The sequence below is a fragment of the Gymnodraco acuticeps genome, unplaced genomic scaffold (assembly GCF_902827175.1).
Source record: "Gymnodraco acuticeps unplaced genomic scaffold, fGymAcu1.1, whole genome shotgun sequence".
NCBI classification, from domain to species: Eukaryota; Metazoa; Chordata; class Actinopteri; order Perciformes; family Bathydraconidae; genus Gymnodraco; species Gymnodraco acuticeps.
The window spans coordinates 7,465-27,391 of record NW_022990131.1 but is presented as its reverse complement, the minus strand read 5'-3'; the positions used below and the strand labels follow the sequence as shown (position 1 = coordinate 27,391).

Below are 19,927 nucleotides of genomic sequence, written 5' to 3'. Positions count from 1 at the left end.
CTCGAGCTTCTCCTCCTCCTCGTCTCTCTCACAGCTCCCCATATTTATCTTCTGCATCTGCATCACATTCCCCCTGTTCCCACCCGACACCTGTCTGACATCTTACATTTGATCTCACTGCTCTGTCTATAGGGAGAGCATCTAGTCTTATAGCTGTTTTAGTGTTAAGTTCCTAAGCCATAACATTGTGTTTCTGAAACAGAGGCCCAAGGCAATGACTTAGCAGTTCATAAAATGCCCTCATAAATAAGCATTGTAACAAGCAAAGATGTCCATAATGCACGTTTGTATGGATCACTTTGAGATGTTATAGGGGTTATAGCTCCTAAAATGCTTCTCAACTTGAAGATTATTTGCAAAGATTATGCTTTTTTGTGTGGTGGAATGCGTTTTCCATGATAACAATCTTGCATGCAGATTTTTACGTAAATTAAACCGGTGAAAACACTTAATATTTTCTGTTTTAGCATATCATGTTGACTCCAGATTTGCTATCTTTTCTCATCTCATCTTTTATTTATAAATCATGAACCAGATGTTGAATGAGTAAAGACTTTAATTCTGAGGATATGTAATAGAATAGAATTGGGAGGGATGAAACCCTCTGTAATGGTCACACAGTGAGATGTGTTCTCTACTTTTAACCCATCCTAGCACCAGGAGTCTAGCACTAGGAGCAGTGGGCAGCTATTGTAAAGCGCCCGGGGAGCAATGGGAGTGTGGGGGGAAGGGGGATGTCTGGTGCCTTGCTCAAGGGCACCACGGCAGGGCAGGAGGTGAACTGGGACCTCTCCAAGTAGCAGTCCACACTCCATATTTTAGGTCTGGTCGGGGACTTGAACCGGCGACCATACGGCTCCCAGTCCAAGCCCCTACTGATCTTTATGTATATAGCACATTTAAAATAACCTCAGTTGACCAAAGTGCTGTACAGGGAATACATACAATATAATATAACACAATGGGAGTAAAATAATAAACAATAATTAAAAATATGATAAAAAGCACAATAACTAGAAACATATAAACACATACACATGTTAAAATGTTATGTTCAACTAGTATTAAAGATTACAAGGTACACACCCTGCCTGGGTTTCTCTAACTTTCATTATAAGTTTAAATATATTCTCTCGTTGCTGATATATTCCAAATTAACCTCACAAAACCAAATGCTTCTCCTCACCTGCAGGGAAGCCGTCCCAGATCTCCAGCCAGTCGTATCGGCAGAGCGCGCCCGGCGGCGGCGTGGTGTCCGGCTCCATGTCGAAGCTGTCGAACTCCACCACGATCTCAGACATCTGGGGGGCGAAGATCATGAAGGTGCAGTCCAGGTTGTTGGGGTACTTCTCGGGGAAGCCCGGTGTCTTGATGACGCCTCGGGGAGCCGTAAAGTTCCTTGAACATTCTGGACCTGCGAGGAGAGAAGACATCGAAGAGTTTTTAAAAGTGTCAGGACGTGTTTGGACAGAGTGATTAATTCTCTCCTGGACAGAGGTGTGAACTCTCGAGGGTCGCTGTTCACACATCTCTTGCACTTTAAATGACTCTCTGCAAAATGAGATGGTAGTGAAAGCCGAGACCCTGACTGATTGTTTCTGTTCAATATATTGTCTGTTTTATTGACATTTAAGTCTTTCCTGCTGCAAAAAAACTGTAAAAATCTCTTGGAAATGAACATAAAACCTTACGTTTTTCACCATTTTGGTCGTCTAAAACTTTGACGGATCAACTTTTACAGCTTCACTAGAAGAGATTTAAGTCGCCCGAGTCCTTGTGAGTAAAACTAGATTTTCTCCAAAACAACAAGGACAATTCTGGGAAAAATCTTTAAGTTAGATAATAGAGTTCTCTTTTTTTTTTGTACAAACCAAGACATGAAATAAGAAAGAAAAACTGGATCCAGATGAACTTACTTTTTTTGTAAAATGTTATAATAATTCAAATAGAAATGTATTTAAACATGTTCTTATTGTGTTTATGTTTGCTCCAAATACACCCATACCAATTCATTGTATGTGTGAAACTACTTGGCAAAAAACCTGATTCTAATTCTGATAAATAAACAATATTGCTTAAAAATGGCTGATTTGAAAAATGTACCAAAAGGTATTCTGTAAGTGCTGGAAACAGATTGTCTTTTAACATACGTTACATGTTATTGACCAAACTCATGTCACCTCCAGTCAATCAGACAAACAGGGGCTTTATTGTTGGAGCCGTCTGTGTCTGTGTTGTGACTGGAGGGGGGGTTTATTGACAGTCCAGACACTGAGAGGCTGTTTACAGACAACAAACAATGACATCCACACACACACACACACACACACACACACACACACACACACACACACACACACACACACACACACACACACACACACACGCAGACAACAACAACCCGATTAGCTAATTAGACGAGTGCACTTACACGTTACCTACATAGTCATTCAACCACAACATCATCATTTCTGTGAGAAGTCAAATATCTGAGCTTTCATTTAATTTGGATTTAACGTTGTTATCTCAGGTTTAACACTTATATAATAAGGGTTTTATAAATTCACTTCTACTTGCCTACTTAAACAACAGGAAATCCACACAAACAATATCCGTTGTTGTTGTTTTGCACCTTTTGGACGTTGATATTTCATTTCTCACACTTGCATTCATGCTTTTTGCACGTAACACCTTCAGGTGATAAAACCCTCATCTGTGTTGTGTTTACATATCTCAGCTTTTTGTATTCATCTCATTGTTTCCGAATGGTGTGAGGTTGTTGTGCTAAATCATGAACAACGCATTCATTCCTGTTAAACCGGATGTTGAATGAGTAAAGACTTGAATTCTAAAGATATATAACGAGGTATATTTTTGCCAGATTGACTTTACACTTGGTTTTCCTAACAAGAAACACATTTTATTTTGCTGTAACTTTCACACATTTGGACATAAGCTAAGTTAACGTATTGATCTTCATGTTCTGAGATTTCCATGCATGAATCTGCAACAACGAAAGACAGCGTTTTGAAGCATGGATGTTTGCAGGGTTGCCATGGAGCTCATGTGTACCATGTTGGCACTGTGGGACTTTGATCATGATGTAACACAAGCACAGAGAGCATTACGCAAGAGAGACTTTGTAGATAATGTCTTTCAGTTACAACACAAACACAAAACGACAACACATCAAATGTAGTTGCGGAAAGCACTTCCTAGAAAGCATCCCATGCTCCTGTAAGTCGTAAGACGATTTCATAAAGCCCTTTCAAAGTGAATCATTTTAAAATCAACAAAACCCCTACAACAAACAGAGCAGCAGCTGTTATGTCATTGTTGTTTTTTTGTTTTCTCCACAGTAACATCCACGCAGTCGATGTGGACAATCTCTGTGTCGGCTCGCATCAGTCACCTTTCCGCTGGCAGTTCACACCTCGCTCGTTGTAAAGTGACAAGAGCGAGGTTTACGAGACGGAGACTGATCTCTGTGGGTGGAAGACGACACGAGGGTCAAGCATCCCTCGGAGGCACGAATTGTGTGTGTGTGTGTGTGTGTGTGTGTGTGTGTGTGTGTGTGTTTGAAGCTCTTATGTTGCCAGGCCAGATGTGACCAGCATGTTATCTGAGCATGCCTGTAAATATAAATCCACACACACACACACACACACCCACACACACACACACACACACACACACACACACACACATACACACACACACACACACACACACACACACACACACACACACACACACACACACACACACTTGGAGTGGACTTCCTGCTGTTGACACAGGTGGTGTCATTAAAAGGGCTACATGATGAATGATTTGGAGGATATGAGGCAGGCTTCGATCCTGCTCAGCTGGCACACTTTCCAATGTGTGTGTGTGTATCTGTGTGTGTATCCGTGTGGGTGTGTGTGTGTGTGTGTGTGTGTGTGTGTGGCCTAGCATTACTATACTTGTGGGGACCTAAATCTGTTTACACAGTCACGTGTGGGGACTGGCCTCCCTTATGGGGACAAATTGGAGGTCCCCATGAGGGGAATCATTAATTTTAGGGTGAAGACTTGGTTAGGTTTAGGATTAGGGTTAGGTTAAGGGTAAGGGTAAGGTTAAGGGTTAGGTTAGGCATGTGTTGGTTATGGTTAAGGTTAGGATAAGTCTCCAGGAAATGCATGTAAGTCAATGTAATGTCCCCTGAAGTGATGTATACATGGTATGTGTGTGTGAGTGTGTGTGTGAGAGAGAGAGAGAGAGAGAGAGAGAGTGTGTGTGTGTGTGTGTGTGTGTGTGTGTGTGTGTGTGTGTGTGTGTGTGAGTGTGTGTGTGTGTGAGTGTGTGTGTGTTCTCCTCATGAGAAATCTATGCTGCTGCATGTATCAAGGTCACGAATGAATGTGATTTCAGGGCAGAAAAATCCTTGAAAACTCAAACGAATAACATTTTCTGTGCTATAAAGCAGTGATGTGAGAATTGAACCTCATGGGCCACTGTAGGATGTTTTGTTGTGCCTCTCCCCAGCTGACTCTTTTCAAAATGTTGTGGATGGGAGCAACAGAGCACCTTTTGATCTGTAGACAAGCCTTTGAGAAGTGGAATAAATGGCTGGCTTAATACAAACCACTGCACTAACAACGCTGTAAACCATCAGAGCCTGAATACCAAGTGCATAACTCATGAATATAGACTCATAAAAGTAAAGATGTTTTAATCAAATCCTAGCATCATAAAATATGACTCCTTTGCCAGTGGCTGAATTGTCTACAAAAGTTAATTTTATCTGTAATAAATCTGAACCAAAGCCCCAAATAATCACTTTCTTGGTGAAACAAAGAACATTCTTGTGTCTCAAAAAGGCAAAGTTGCTCCCAAAAAATATGAAGCAAGTCAAAAGTGCCCCACGTACGGTGGCCGACAGATGCAAATGCAAAAACACACGCAAATGAAGAAACATCTTCTCAAACTTCACAAAGCATGTGCAGCGTTTAGAAAAAAACGTTTACCAACTCAACGAAAACATGTGAAGCATTACTAAAAGCGATGGTTCACATAAACGAGAAGCTTCAAATACATAACGCTGCAAAAAGCTCAAAACACAACGAAAAAAGTGACAATAAAAAGTGACAATAAAAAGTGACGCACACAGCAGGAACCGGAGCATTTGTTTAAGTTCAGGGATCATAAAGGTGGCTGCCTGTCTCTCCTGGCAGTGATAGCCTGTGTCATTATTTGAAGTGTTTTGTCAGAATATTTGAAATGACTATTAGCTACTTTAGCTAGCTAGCTTCCGGTAGATCTGCAAAAATATTGGAAGGAATCCTGCGATTAAAATAATAATATTAATAATAATTGTCCCCTGTAGATACTGTATGTGTTGACAACATTGGAAATAGTTTGCACAAAGACGTTGAATATATCGTGTGTTTAAGATCTCTTATTGTGTCACCGGCGGTGAGTATTTTCATCAAAACAAAGACGCTCTCCTCTCTCACTCTCTGTCCTTCCGTCTTCCTTTCTTTCATCTCTTTTATCAGCGACCCTTCAACCAGCCGCAGCTCAAAACAACATCCATCGTCCCCGTCGACTGAACCGCTGAGACATGTGTTCTGGGTTTTAAAAACCTGCAATGAACCAGAGAGTTGGTGCAAATGTAGATCCAGGATGCTCATCTTTTACAAATGATTTGTGCCGTGTGGTCGGCAGAGGGTGGAGTCACCGTTGTGGTTACGTTGATGTGTAGGAGAGGCGGATGTGCCAGAGCTTTACAGACCAACGCTCATTAGTCCGGAGGTTTACCAGCTACTATCTTTAAGGCCGTGGTGGTGTTGAAGGGTTTCTCCAACATAATGACAGACGCTGAGTCGAGGTAGAGGAGGAGGGGTGATGCACCAGAGAGGTTTATCTTGTGTTGTCTACTGTGACAAAATGATTTCCCAAACTGGTATCTGAATAGTGTTTTACTTCCTTTGATCTTTAAAAGCACTTAACTATTTTTATACAAAAGAAATATATTATAAATGTCTCATACTTAACATTTCAAATGTATCAACTACTCATACTTTAAGGGTTACTATTTGATATTATATGCAAATAAAACAATCTAAACTCAGAGGATAAAACAACTAGGCAGAGACAAAGGAGAAGTTGCGGTTTGTGTGTGTGTGTGTGTGTGTGTGTGTGTGTGTGTGTGTGTGTGTGTGTGTGTGTGTGTGTGTGTGTGTGTGTGTGTGTGTGTGTGTGTGTGTGTGTGTGTGTGTGTGTGAGCAGAGCAGCAGCTCTTCAATATGCTGCTCTGCCTTTAATGGATTTTAAATGTGGCGAGGAGGAAGGCAGGGGGATTACCTGAGCCAGTACAAGTGCTGTTTTTAACTTGTTAGAGGGTAGAGGACCCATATTGAGGCCAACACACACACACACACGCACACACACACACACACTCCTTACACAAACACGCACGCTGTCCTAGTTTCAAAACCCCTCTTCTGTGCCAGAGCATCCATCTCATCTGCGGGTCACCCTGTTGCCTCCAAGGACAAACAGACCATTAGCTAAATGAGCCTGGGGTCCCACGCACCTGTCTGCTACACACACATAATTACACACATGCACAAACACATGCATGGACACACAAGAACAAATTAAGCCAGATGTAGACGAATAATTTTCAAAACAGAGAGACAGAGTAAAGGGAAATAGCAGACGATGATAAACTAAAGACATGATTACGCACATTCACACACACATACAAACACAGAGACGTAGCAACACAAGACAGGCAGCCGATAAACCTGAAAAAAGACACAGCACAAAACAAACACACAGGAGTTCTTAGCAACAGTAGTCGGGAAGAGCAGACAGCAGCAGGACGTGCTCAACAACAACAGGAAGACAGTCGGCCTGTTTTAACACGAGAAGGGACAGAAGCAGCGTACACACACACACACACACACACGTGTTTACACCTCGTTTATACAATGCAGAAGACATGTGCATTTAGTCATTCGGTCCACGTGTCAAGCAAGTCTCAAGTCCTTTTCTTCTTAAGGCAAATCAAGCTGAGTTAAGCCAATTGTTAAAAGGAGATCAAAAGTCAAATCCAGTCTCAATCCCCCACTTCATTCCCATCTTAAATATCCTGTATTTTTAGAAACAAAATTGAAGCCATGATTATGTTTTTCCAAACCAATGGTGCATTTCCATATGTTTGACTTGGCTCGCCTTGTTTTCTTTTCCCACTACGGGATAGTAACAGGTACTGGTAGTATTTCTTAGTATGCACTGAGGCAAGACTAAAAACTGACTTTCAAACAACGCAGAAAACTGATTAAGACAGAGCAAATCGCCACCATTGCATCATGGGACATCCTGCTCAAGCCAGGTGTCAATCTTTAATCACTCAACGCTAGATTAGTCCATCCCTCACTTCTTCTTAAATACAAGAAAGCCAGAGCGTTTATAGATTTAGAGCAGGTGTGAATTACTGAAATGACACTCTTGGTTCTCTTTTTCCACATTTTTTGATATATTCTTGATTTTCTTGATATACCACTAGAGGAAATTAAAGAACTGACACTTTGACATATCAAAATTGATGATTCATCCCCTTTCTAACAAACTATTACCACTATCATAGCTGTCTATTTCATAAAACAGGGTATATGCAGGAATCCTGAAGTCACATGTAAGACCTTTTAAGTCTTTTTAAGACCCTTCCCATACATTTTAAGACCTCATCTCCACTTCGAGTTCTAACCGGTTACCTTGGCGACACACTTTACCTCACATTGACTATATACAGTATTGATTGTCCTTCCTCCTTATCTTCCAACCATTTGGACGCAGACTTGCATTTCCCCATAACGATGTTGTTTAACAACCGGCGTAAACGGAGCTTTGCGCGCTATCAAGCAGTGAGCGTGCGATGTCCTGTTCAGATGACGTCAAACCCAACGGGATGCCATAAATAAACCACAGAATCACACTACACACCTACGCCATGATTACATTCAGGCAGACTGTAGAATACAACCTCTTTGGACAATTCATATACTTATTGAAAACAAGCTACTAAATGTAATACCTTGGAAAATGCCCTTTAATACTTTTTAATAGCCTTCATTTTCGCTAAATTGATTGATCAACTTTTAATACTTTTTAAGACCCTGCGGACACCCTGTAAAAAAAGATATAAAGTTGGTAATTTTCTGAAAGTAAATGGCATTGTGACCCCCTCTATACAATTAATGAACCCGATGTGATCATTATATCAGATATCAAACCTCTACCATCACACATGTGGAAGATATATCTTTAAAAATCCCACCGGGAAAATGTTCCGGCTGCGACCTACTTTCAAAGATGTATTCTAATAACATCTTGTCACTCACAGCTCCACTTCTCACCCTGAAATTACATTTGAAAGTTGTGTTTGTAGAAGAAAAGCCATTCTTCGTAGTCTTATGAGCAGCTCTCGTGTGAGTAAGGTTCATATTACCGCCTTACTCCTCATTTAAAAATACAACAAAAGCACTCGGGTATCAATTTTTCATCTTTCAACACAAGTCCATGTGGGGAGAGTTATTCCTGGATCCAGTGATTCTGAGAATAGTTATTGCTCTCAGAGGTGCAAACAATAAAAAGGAGAGGAGTCTCACGTAATCGCATGTCCCCTTTTTATCTGATTTATCTCTGGTCCCCATTGGTGGGAACTGAAGTGGCCCCAGGGGGTTGCCTGTTTGGCAGATAATCAAGTGGACCCGAGAGAGAAGAGCAAATACAAAATGTAGGACACAGGAGCAAGGTTCCTTCCCATGTTTATGTCCGTATATCCTGCTCACATCCTGCCCCCGCTGGGACTCAATGTTCCTCCCACGGCATTCTGGGTCTTTGAGTTTATCTGATTGCAGGATTAGAGGTCAGTGTCAGAGCTCAGGCTGTTTGGACAACCTCAGAGAACACTACATTCCCACAAAGGCTATTTTAAGATGCTCTTTTGATAAATAAACACGAGGAAATAGATGCTTTGCTGTAGGGCTGCTCAAGTAATCGTATTTTAATCGCAATTATGATTTTGGCTTGCAACGATTATGAAAACCACATAATCGTTAGAAAACGATTATTTTTCTTTTATTCTTTTTTTTCTTTTATTGGTTTTTCAGTTTAATTATGCTTAAAGTTCAGGGTAATCAACTGTTAAAAACTTACTGTTCAACATTTTCTTTTCAATAAATTGAATAAATCAGTAAATGGATAATCGTTTTTAATAATCGTGATATCAATTATTGACCCAAATAATCGAGATTATGATTGTTGCCATAATCGAGCAGCCCTAGTTTGTTGTGTGAAAAATACATGTGGTATAGAGGATAAGTAGGATTATCATAGACTGTGTGATTACATTTCATAACATGCTTTTTTTTGTCATATTGGTTAAAACAACAATATTTTTCACATAAGCATGAATAATTTTTATATAATTTGCCTTCGCTCTTTACAAAATAAGTGTGACTAACCTGTGGGGTTTGTTGACAGCATCTACAATAGCTTTTATTGCCATGTCAGACAACTTTTTTAGTGATAAGTGAACTTTTATGGTGCCAAAACCTTTAAAAAAACCCAGCTTTTTGTATTTTCGTTATTTTAAACAATGTATTTTTACATTACATTACATTACATTGCATTTAGCTGACGCTTTTATCCAAAGCGACTTACAATAAGTACATTCGACCAGGAAGACACAACCTTGAAGAAAACAGAATCATAAAGTACATCAGGTTTCATAGAGCCAAACATTTCAAGTGCTACTCAACTGGCTTTAGGTAAGCCAGTCCTTTATTAGTATATAAGTGCTTTGTTAATAATTCTATCGCTCGAAGTGGAGTCGAAAGAGATGAGTTTTCACCTCATGAGTATTTGTTCTTTGTTCTATTATAAGGTGTCCTTGGGTATCTAATGTTTTTATTATTACTATTATTATTATTAGATATGACACTGGATTGATAAGAACATTTTTTATTTATTCATTTATTTAACACTACATTAATGAACATTTCTGTAAATGTGCCAGAGTTAGCCAAGAGGCTATTTTTCATCTGTCGTCCCTGATTGTTAAATACCAACAAAAGTGTCTGTTGTGTTAGTTATCATCCCCTGTTGCTCTTTAGCAGCACGCCTGCCTTCTGAAATATGTAAAAAGAATATTAACTGCTGATTATTTTTCTATCAGCACGTCACAGGGTGATGCATGCCATCGATCTGAACGCTGCAGAACGAACCTGTGGAGCCCTGGCTAAACTACAATTGAATTTAAATTGGCTGCTTTCCATGAGGCGATTCATCACATCTAGCGGAGTGTTCAAAAAACTGCAGAGCAAGTGCAGCTGCAGCGAGGCAATAAACCCTAACCCTACCTGTCTTGAAGACCTCGTAGCGAACGGAGAATCCCGCTCCGTGCGTCTCGTAGTCGGAGACGAACTTGATGAGCAGCTGGCTGCCGCTGGAGATGATCGGAGACGGAGCGATCTTCCCGCAAAACTTTCCCAACATGGGGGAAAGCTCGTCCCCGCCGTTGTAGACCTCCACAAAGTCATACCTGAAGGAGAGAAGAGGAGATATAAGTTAAGAGTGCTGCAATAAAACATAGACACAAGCCACACGACTGTTCAACACCTGAACTTTTGAAAGAACATCCATAACATTCATCTGTTTGCAACTATTTATCTAATATATCATATTCCAATTACTTGTATATAGACTCTCCTTGCACTATTTTATCCGCCTTATTGTGTTGCACTGTTGGAGGAGCCTGGGACCTCAGATTTTATTTCATTCACCTCGTAATTATCTTTTTTTTGCAGACATTAGTGAGCCCCAGTGGATCATTTGGCCCCAGTGTTTGTTCCTCATGTGTGTTTTTGCTTGAATGCACCCAGCTGTGAAGCACATGCATGAGTAATTAGTGTGTCTAATTTATCTGCTCAAAATCTGTGCAATTTATATAGAGACATTCCACTGACTTTACACCCGAAAGACTGCAAATGTTTAACAGGAAAGTCGGTGCTACAAACTGGAGGCATGGAGAGCCTATTAAAAGATACTATCAAGATGCATTGTGGGAAGTTTAATAATCCCTGAACTTTATGGAAGCACTTTGACTTTTAAGTGTTATCGTGTTTTAAAAAAGCTAATTAAAAACGGTATACTTGCAGAGAGAGATTTTACCACAACTACTTGTATTTATTCTTGAACGTTACCTTCACACAATTTGTAACAAACTGCTAGCGAAGCTACACCCAAACTGAATCCACAACTGAAGTTATCAGATGTGTTTTTCTCGACATGTTTTGGACAGTGACTTCCTCAATGTTTGGTCTTCTCGCTCGGTTAGTCGATGCATTTAATTGTTTAAATACAGCAGCTGCACTTTGTAGGTGCATCAAAAATAATGATGATAATTACAAAACCAGTCATTCCTGTATCATCACCGTTGACTGGACATCTCTCATGATGACGCAGCAGTAAAATGGGGCATTTAACGGTGAAGAGAGATGGACAGATGCAGCAGCTGTATGGTGAATTATTTAATGTATGATGGGGGAACGGCAACATCTGCTCATCTAGCTTCCTCTGCTTGGTAAAAAGATCAATATTTATAGTCACAGATGTAGGGTAGCGTGGTGTGAAGTCCATTTAATCTCAAAGATCAAGATCAGAGTGTAAGAGACAGGAGAGTGTAACTGTGTTTGTCTTCAAAACGCATGCACATTCAGAGAGAATTCATATTTTTGTACACAAATGAGCGCATATTTCTCAATTAATCCACTGGCTTTCATCTTATAAGCATCATGTTATTCCCCTTGTGCAGTTTATGACTTTACATTCTGTTATTCTATGCTATTTTACATCAATATTGTTGACTTATTTCTGCATTTACCTGCAAATTGCGACCCTTCTCTTGCTCTATGTCTTATTATGTCTTGAGGTTATTGTGTGTTGCATTGCCAAAGCTATGCTGTAGCTATTGTAAATATGACAATGAAGCCTTTGAATCTTTGAATCTTGAATGAAGTATTGACCTGTTGCTCCAATAACAAAGCTGTCTCAACAATAAGTGGGGAAATAAGAAAATAATCACAGATCTCTGAAAGCGGCTGCTCTTTCCAGGAGTGAGAAGCGGGGAGTTGGAGAGAGATAACGAGGCAGCGTTAACAGAAATATGAAGATGGCAGTATTGAGCGCAGAGAGGCTGTGAGGATCCCACATCTCAAGTGTGTGCGCTCACTATTCTGTATCAAAGTGCATGGTGTTTGCCACTTATGTGCATGCATACTTGACGAGTTTGTGTTCACATACGTCTGAGTGCATTTCTAAGTGTGCAACCGACTTGAGAGTGTGTGTTTATGTCTTCATAAGTATTGTATGTGTGTTTCTTGGTAAACATCTCCAGCTCTCTGATTGAATCAAAGACTGTCAAGGACTCACATGCTGAGAGTTAAGAAGAATCCATGACTAAATGGAGGTTATACAGACTGTTCCTAGAAACATGACCGGGCCTTAGCAGCTGAGTTGCAGAGCGTCTCTTAAGACTTCGCATTAATCAATGGTTTCCAAACGTTTTACCTTGCAACACCTACTTGTGCACAGGTTACATCCAGTATATCTATGAGCTGTGAAGCAGATCAACCAAAGAGTGATGTTTCCTTTGATGTGTTAACATTTGATGAGATTCAATCTGTATTCTTAGCCTTGAGAACACAGTTGAACTATAGATAAGCAACACAATGGACCTTGAGAGTAGACTGGTTTGTCAATCAATTCATACATTTGGTCTTTCATATCTTTGTATCTTTGTAACAACCCTCAGATTTGTCTCGCAAAACATGTGGACACTTGGCTTCTAGTTTGCGCTAAAAGGAAAATATGATGAGTATAACTAAAAACAACTTGTAAAACGGTGACTGAAACATTTAAAGGTGCATCTCATTGTTTGCTTAGTTCTCATTGTTGTCTAGCTCTCTCCATTCGACGACTTATTTGTTTACGCTTCACTCTAGAGTTTGTTCAGGACTTTGCGTACCAGGTCACACATATGAGACATGTTTGATATCGCTAGGAAGGACCAGATCACACTGAAGATTGAACAGATAATCTGTGCTGACCATCAGACCTGACTGACACACAGATTGACCCTCAGAGTGGAACATTTGACTGTGGAACATCCAAGGGGCCCTATCATGCTGTGTTACATAGGTTTTTGTGCATGTAAATGATCTGTAAAGGCTAAAATCCCTGTGCAGTTACTCTCCCACAAAATCAGCATAACATTAAAGTCTTTAAATGGCTGTTTTTCGGTGTTTAGTCGGCATATATAAAATGTACTAACCCTCATTTTGCTCACACATTCATCTTTTATTAATGCCATACTGCCTCAGAATCACTTTAAGAATATTTTCCTAGTGCAAATAGAGCATATTATGTGTGATATAACAAGCTTCTTCCTCTTGCAGCCAGCTGTGGAAACAACTTTGCCTCGTAGGTATCGAAAGTTGAAGAGGGTAAAGTAAAATAACGCAGAACCTGAACTGAGTGCCCATATTAGCTTCTGGTGTGCATGCACAAGTCAGAAAATCCATACCAGCTTTGGGGTCTCTGTGTTTAAACTGACCTTTAACCTCTCTGACAAGAAAACAGAAGGTTTTTTTCTAAGTTAGCAGGGTAGAGTATCACCATATTCCTCCAGCGCGGCGTCTTGCTGATCAGCAGTAAAAGCTCTCAGGTAGGAATGTGAGGAATGCATGTCTAATGAGACCCTTCCCTCCAAAAAAAAGAGGCCTCCTGACACAGCCAGACAAATAACCGTGCCGAGTTAAACACTTTTCCTACAGCTGAACAAGAGAAGAAGAAAACACCTGTAATGTTCTGACACGGTGAGAAACGTTCTCAGCGTGTCTTAGACTGCAGGAATTCAGCTGTTGACTGAAGATTTTCCTCACGTCTCACAGCATTAGCGAGCAGACAGAAAAGCTTGTTAGGTGCCAGTTTTTCAAAGAGCCTTTGAAAGAGAGTTTGACGTGGGAAATGTGTTTTTCTCCCTGGAATCTGTCAAAGACATCTTGATTTACTGGTGTCTACCTTTGTAAATGATGGACACATGGATAACAGGTTGACAGCAGACAGGAAATCACGAGAACAAATATCTCTCTGACTATTTACATTTCGTAAATTGATGATTCTTAATTTGTTCTTCTTGAGCAGATGTAGAAAAGTGTCACAACACAGTTTTGTCTGGAAGAATTTGTTAGATTTAGATGTTTTGTCTCCCTTGAAAAACAGAGTTTCAATATCAACCTGATTAAATAAAGAGTGCCATGCGTAACCCATTAGTTATTCACCTGCTTCATATGATTCAAAAAGCCCATTAAATGGCCATTATCATCCTCATAGATATGGGTTAGAAGGAGCCTGCTACACCTACTTATTTGAACCAAAACCATGATATTTTTCCTTAATTTAACCACATAGTTTTGGCATCTTAAAAGTCCCATGTCATGCTTTTCCGGTTATCACCCGTCCCCTTGTGTTATGAAGGTTTTTCTGCATGTGAACGGTCTGCAGAGTCACAAACCCTCAAAGTGCACCCTGTAGCGAGTAAAACTCAGAGAAGACCTGTCTGTGCTGCCCCAGAACGCCTCGTTGGACATTTATCTGTTTCCATTTATTTCTTCCTGGGTTCTGTGACGTGTGAACACCCAGATCAACAACAAATGACCGGATTGGCCCAAATGGACCAATCCGCGGAGCACCTCACACACCAGGACCCCTTGGCTAACTAACAGGGAGTCCCATTGACTTGCATAGAGCTCCCTGAACGCTGGTAATAGACGAGTTGGGATGGCGGAGAAATGCTCTCCGCAGACCCATTGACTCACAGCGTTAGAAACCTTTTTCTTTCTCAATATCAAGCCACACTTATTGTTTTGACTTCGGCTGTGAGTGTTTGTGTGCTCAGGATGAGTTTCGCTTGTTCTCGCTGTATCGCCGACCCGGAAACCTGTCCGCTCCTCGCAGCAGCAACAAGCCTCGCAACATCCCGACCAATCAGAGCACACTGGGCTCACAGGGAGGGGGTGGGGGGCAGGAGCTCCATCAAGCCGTGTAGGACAGAGAGTGAATACACATACTATACAGAGATGCTGTGAGAAACCAATGTGAGTTTGGAAAATTGCACAATTTAAATCTATTCTAGTCGACCTCAACGATGGAAATATGATCAGTAGAAATGGCCATGACATGGGACCTTTAACATAACATAAGTGTTAGTGAAACCTTATAAAACTGTAATTGTTTTGGCACCGTCTGGCCTACGCTGTTCCATCTGGAGCATTATAGTGATAGTGGAAACAACTTATATTGGTGATGGTTGATTGTTGACCGTTTTTGACTCAAGAAGACCACAAAGACATCCCTAGATGTTACAAATAACATAGTAAGCTAAATTACTTTCTCTAGAAACCAGCAAGAGAGATCTGGATTTACTAAAAAAAACCTGATCGATACAGCCGGATCTCACTCAAGCAAACAGGAGAAGTTGCAAACACACAACGATTATAACTGCATCAATCAATAACATCACATTCTCCTTCCCTTTGAGTGTCTAAACATCCTGGTATAAACTGCAATATAGCTGCCACAGCTATATTATCCAAACAACAGAAACAAAACATGAACAATTGAAAAACGCTAGTTACATTCCCCATGTGGACGTGCAGTGTTTACACAGCGCTGACAGCTCAGGGCATCAACAACGTTCTGATGTGTAAATCTAGATATTTGAGCTGCAGGTGTAAAAATCTGTTTTTCCTATCTTCATCTCACACTTCTCTTCTCCGTGTGTTCGCAGAAAGCTTTACATTGCCCGGTGAGAAATTGACTTAAATTCTCATTTGTAAAGACTTAGGGATCTGTAGGTGATGGCATTTTTATTCATAGCGTCAAAACCCTCCCTCCCCGCCATGTCTTACACAGGCTCATAAAATCAGAGACATGGGGAGTGAGAGAGTGTGTGTGTGTGTGTGTGTGTGTGTGTGTGTGTGTGTGTGTGTGTGTGTGTGTGTGTGTGTGTGTGTGTGTGTGTGTGTGTGTGTGTGTGTGTGTGTGTGTGTGTGTGTGTGTGTGTGTGTGTGTGTGTGTGTGTGTGTGTGTGTGTGTGTGTGTGTGTGTGTGTGTGTATGCAGATGGCTACACTCACTCACTCAGTCACTCCAGCCACTCCTCAGGCAGGCAGTGTTTACAGAGACGTTTAATGAAGTGGCTCTGTCTCCTCACACTCTAGTTAAGGAAAGCCTCTCAGGCTCCATCCCCTCATTAACCACACCAGCTTCACTGTGTCCTCCAAAATGCAGCTGTCCGTAGCAAATGCCTTGCTCAAGGGCAAAAACAATGTGGGGCCCCCCCGACAGCAGATGTTTATTTTAACATTTCTGCTATTAACTGTGTGACGCACACAGAGCGGAGAGCGCAAGTGGAGGAAATGTCAAACTTATTAAGTAACCGGTAGCTGGAAGGGCAAGGAGAAGGTCAAGAGATGTGTGAAATAATTGCTGTATCTTGAAGTGTTTTTGCAACTGGAAGGGAAACATGTGCATTTAGAAACTTTATACCACTAAGGGGCACCAAAAAAAAACGTCAAATCATGAAATGTATCTCATGCATTTATTGAAACAAGCGTGTTATTACAGAGGAAAGTCCCCTTGAACATAAGATCTAATCATGTTCTTAACCCAAGGGTGCAAATTCCACCGGAGATGGAGGGGATATTTGGAGCTTAGTTTCAATTAGTTGTATCCCCTCACTAGAATATCTCCAAAGAGCACCAATATACTGTCAACTCACGCAAGAACAAGCTAACCAATCAGAGCAGACTGGGCTCTGGTTTCAGACAGAGGGTGAAAAGAGGTGCTGTAGTCCAGGCAGTATGAGAAGAATAAAGAGCTTTTTGAACATTATAGGAGAGGCAAAGAATACATATATGTATCCTATATCAAATATATGAATTGATATAGTGTATGTTCAATATCCACAAAGAAAGCTTCAGTTCCATTACAACTAGAAATGTGTTGATGAATACTAAAACGAAAAAACTCCAGAACATGTGAGTAAGTGGACCTTGTTTTGAGATTGTTTTCTTAATAGCAGTTAAATACTGTAGTTTTCAGTTTCCCCAACGTCTGAAACCAGAAACGACTACTAACCCTTCAAGAAAGCATAAAAGCTGTTTCTTTATTGGCTTATTAGAAGTAGAACAGTTATTGCAAAGCAAACTGACCGAAGCAGCGACCAGTTGGCACGGACACTGTTACCAAATTTAACATAAATGGGGATGTGGAAGATCGACTCTTTAAATAAATCATATCCAGACGGAGAAGGGGAATTTTCACACAGTCCTGCATTCCTTCCCGAGCTACTGAGCTATAGTCTAAGCACTCCCACCCTGCTCCGCTCACACACACTCCGGCTCGTTAACATGCTCGCGGTGTGTGTTGTGTTGCGGTCCTCACACACATCTGGAAGGTATCACAGGAGCATTTAAGGAGGCAAACGTTTTACATTCACCTCCTGCAAAGCAAAGTTTAAGTTGGGCATGACTCAGTGTTTCTGCAGAGTCACACCTTTCCCCCTCTGTCGTTCATTTACTCCACGTCTCTTTCCCTTTTCATCTGGACCTGTCTGTACAAACACTGTCTGCTCTCCAACTTCCTCTCCAGACTTTAAAGGTTCTTCCAAAAACTGTAATTCCTCCGTAAACCATGTTGCCAGGAGGTAAGCATTGAGTCTTTTTCCCATGCCAGCTTTCCCCTCTCTACAGGCCTCATGTACTTCCACTTGTTGTTATTTCATCTTTTACTTAGAATAGATTTAAGGTGTTAACTTGTTGCACTTGTTGATGACAGCAAGGGCAACGTTGCCAGAGATTGCATGTGGGTGGACTTCAGATAAAGCTCTTTTTTATTGATTCTGAGAGTCTGACGTAGAAACCTGAAGCTACCGTTTGTAGAATAAATATCTTAAGTTCTGTCTTAGGTTATAAAATGTATTCAGTGTAAGGTCACGTTGTCTTACCTTGTGGAAAAAGGGTAAAAGAAAACATGTCAATAGCAGTTTCAGTTTGATTTGATCTTGTTACTTCCTGTTTCCTGTTATTAGTTATTTAAGATGCTGCTAACTGATACAAGCTTTGACACCAAAAAGCAGCACATAGTTTTCACACTTGTGAAGTGAATGATGAAGCGTTTAACACTTGTTACGATGACAGAAATAATGTGCTTTTTCAATGTTTCTTAAGATCTTAATATCCCTGAAGCAGCTTTATTAATCATATCCAGGTATTGCCAAGCTTAATATGAATCAAAGAGCATGGGAACGAACATTAACATCATCAAGGATTCTTGCTTTGGCTCCCTTACAATCAGACAGGGACTTTTTAAGTGCAGTGAATCAATCCATTTGTGCTCCAAAACTACTGGGTAGACATCTTGAAAGTTAAAGGACAGGATCATTGGGGTCAACACCAGTATATGAACGTTTAAAAGCTATGAACTTATACATATTTTGAATTCAAAACAATACCCTTGTTCAGAAAAATGCTGTGCTTGGATTTATCCTCTATGAATAGTAAATGGCCTGCATTTATATAGCTCTTCATCAAGGCTTTACAACTCCTCAAACTGCTTTACATATACAAATCATTATTCACTCATCCACACAGAGGCAGGGGCGGCCAAGCAAGGTGTTACCTGCCCAAGGAAGCTAGCAAATCACACACACTCACACAACATTGGCCATGCCATCGAGAGCAACGTGGGGTTAGGTATCTTGAAATGTTGTTTGGGATTGAACCCACAACTTTCTGATTAAAAAACAATTGCACTATTTCACAGCCACAGTTGTCTTGGAAAGAAGTAGACACACCCTCACCTTTTTTTTTTATCACACAGGAAGACATTAAGCTGAATTAAATGAATTCCCTTTGACCATAACTACTACATGTCTAACCCCATCCTTTACTAAAATACCAAAAATCTGTACCCTTAAAATGAACGGTTTACCTTGTTCAAGGACCAGCTATTTGTTTCCAACAGGGAGGTAAGTCCCCACATTATCAGTGTGCAACCAGATATATGTCCCCACAATGTTGGGAATACAAGGACACACACACAAACACTCCCAGGAAAGCTGTAGGCTACGATGTTGGGCTTTTGTAAAACATGAGCGGTTTCTGTGTTTTAGTGTTCAGTCAAACCAGTCGTTCCGAGCTCAGCTTGAAGGCTGCAGATGGCACGTGTGTGTGTGTGTGTGTGTGTGTGTGTGTGTGTGTGTGTGTGTGTGTGTGTGTGTGTGTGTGTGTGTGCTGCATCCAAGTGTGTGAGCAGAGAACACACTACGCTACCACCTGCCAGCTATTACACACACATCCATCCATCAGTCCATCCCTCCCGGTTTCTCACCTCCCCCGTGTTAACCAAAAAATCGACATCATCTCCTGCTCGCTGTCTTACTCACACTGGATTACACAGATCATTTTCCTAGTCAGTTTCCTGCTCACACACAAACATATTTGTACTACTCCCTCATAAAGAAACCATTTTGTACTTCTATCCTTCACTCACAGTGTTAAGGTCCTCTGGATGCTACTGGGTGATATTCATTTTCTATTTTATGCAATTGAATGCCTTTTTAACGTTGTATAGGATATATTTGTGGGATTGAGCTTGAACACAAGGACATGAAGGGGTCAGATATTGTGGTTGAAGGTGACATTTACTAGGAAGTTTAATATACAGTAGATAAGCAAAAACGTTCGTATTTTTGATTACAGGTACAAACAAATACAAGGTGCTTCTTTGCACAAATAAATGCAACTGTA

At 40.7% G+C, this 19,927-nt stretch overlaps 1 pseudogene; it reads right to left on the bottom strand.

Annotated features, from left to right (window-relative positions):
- LOC117546532 overlaps positions 1-10,597 on the bottom strand; it is a 41,240-nt pseudogene extending 30,643 nt beyond the window's left edge.
- Positions 10,598-19,927: the final 9,330 nt, after the last annotated feature.